Genomic DNA, 2,500 nt, shown 5'->3' on the forward strand with positions numbered 1-2,500 from the left:
AAGGAGCGATATGTAACTCTGACACCTAGTGTTCAACATGGGTACTGCAGTCCAAACATTGGAGAGAGCTGTCTGTGCCCCCCACAGTAAATTGCTAATTCTCTTATATAAACAGTCAGTATAGGGGTTGTGTGTTCATACATTCACATTTATGAACAGAGATGATCATTTATTTAACAGAAGTTAAATGTTTTTATCTTCATTGTTGTTCAGTATTTAATATAATTTCTGGAAAAGGGGAACAGTAAGAAGAATCTTTGATTTCAGTCAATCAAACATTTCACAACAAACGACTTTAGGGGGGGTGGGGGGGGGGGGCTGGGGGAGAGACAGCTCTCTCCTTTGTTTTAAATTTAAACTGCAGTACTCATTTTGAACACCAGGTGTCAGAGTTACATACTGTTCTTTATCTTTGTTTTTTAATTCCCATGAGGGCTCACATCACAAACACTTCAGCAGTTCTTTCACCCCTCCTCAAACCTGATAGGAGGAGGAGGAGCGTCATGTGATCAATCTGAGCGTCATGTGATCAATCTGAGCGTCATGTGATCAATCTGAGCGTCATGCGATCAGTCTGAGGGTCATGTGATCAGTCTGAGGGTCATGTGATCACTCTGAGGGTCATGTGATCAGTCTGAGCGTCATGTGATCACTCTGAGGGTCATGTGATCACTCTGAGCGTCATGTGATCACTCTGAGTGTCATGTGATCACACTGAGCATCATGTGATCAGTCTGAGCGTCATGTGATCAGTCTGAGCATCATGTGATCACTCTGAGCGTCATGTGATCACACTGAGCGTCATGTGATCACTCTGAGCGTCATGTGATCAGTCTGAGGGTCATGTGATCACTCTGAGCGTCATGTGATCACTCTGAGCGTCATGTGATCAGTCTGAGGGTCATGTGATCACTCTGAGCGTCATGTGATCAGTCTGAGGGTCATGTGATCACTCTGAGCATCATGTGATCACTCTGAGCGTCATGTGATCAGTCTGAGGGTCATGTGATCACTCTGAGGGTCATGTGATCACTCTGAGTGTCATGTGATCAGTCTGAGGGTCATGTGATCACTCTGAGGGTCATGTGATCACTCAAACATCTGGATGTTTCTCCTCCAGCCTCCTCGTATTTATTCTGCAGAAAGTCAGAGTGAGCTGATGTGAGAACACAGCAGGATATAATCAGGAGAATTCACCTGGAGCCAGTGGGAGGAGCCAGTGGGAGGGGCCAGTGGGAGGGGCCAGTGACCTTTATTCTCTGTGATCGCTGCACGACCATAGACTGTCTGCACGCCACCTCTACCATCTCCGTGCTCTAATCAACCTGCTGCTGCATGTTTCCTGTTCTTCAGGATGTTCTTCTCCACTCTTTAGGTCAGATTGAGATTCATTGATACAAAGACACATATTCTTATCATAGAGTCCTATGGACGACTCGCTATAATTCATCTGACACTTGTGTTCTTTTTACGTCACGTCTTACCTCAGGAAACTCCGCCCCCCAGGCCTCCCCTGGCAGCGTTCTGCTTTTAATAGACAAGGTGAAAGTGGTTACCCCGTACCGTCTGCCTGAGGGGAGGAGCTCAGGGCGGCCATGTTTTGAGTTGATTTGGGCCTCTGATTGAACATTATAATTTCTGCAGACGCCACACGGAGGCTCTCTGAGACTGCAGAACAAAGATGGCGGTGCTGGCGTTCCTCCCTGAGATTGTTTGTAAACACGATGTGATCAAAATGAAAACCATCTTCTGTCATGTTTTGCTTTATTATAAAAACAAACATTCAAATGTACAAAGAAATGCAGACAAAATAAACAAACAGTGTAACATCGTTCAGACGGCGGTGAGATCTTCAGCGTGTTAAAGGACGCCATGGCGCTCTTTACTTTCCGTTGACCTTGAGGACAGACGTCTGTGACGACCTTATTCTGTGTTTGCACGCCGTTTAAAAAAAAACAGAAATGACTGAAACATGGAGCCGGTCGTCACGTCTTCAGACATCCTTCAAGTCATCGTCTCACGCCGTCTTCACCGTAAGCCCCGCCCCCGCCTCGCCCCACCCCGCCCCCACAGAAAGCATCTTTAAGAACATTACAGGACATAACCGTTAAATAAGAAAAGCAGAGAAAGAGGAATGCATGAAGAGACGGAGTCCTCGCCGCTCCGAGACGAGAACTCAAAGTGTTCTTTACATTTCAAGAAGGCCATTTGATTATTTCACACGGCGAGCGAGCGACCACGTCTCACATCGGTCTCTTCACTACGTTCAAGTAAATATACATCGTGTGTTCTGTGACGATTTTCACAGTGAGAATGGGTAAAGGTCGTCGTCCAGCTTCCAGCTCGCCGACGACCTTTACCCATTCTCACTGTGAAAATCGTCAAATCAAAACGAAAGCGGCGGTCTCTGCAGCGCCGCAGCCGGTGATTTCTGGGTAATAAAATCTGTTTATGTGTGTCGGGGTGTCGCCTTAAAGTGGAGACGTTTGACCTCGACGGA

Source organism: Labrus mixtus, chromosome 20 (genome assembly GCF_963584025.1).
Source record: "Labrus mixtus chromosome 20, fLabMix1.1, whole genome shotgun sequence".
Lineage (NCBI taxonomy): Eukaryota > Metazoa > Chordata > Actinopteri > Labriformes > Labridae > Labrus > Labrus mixtus.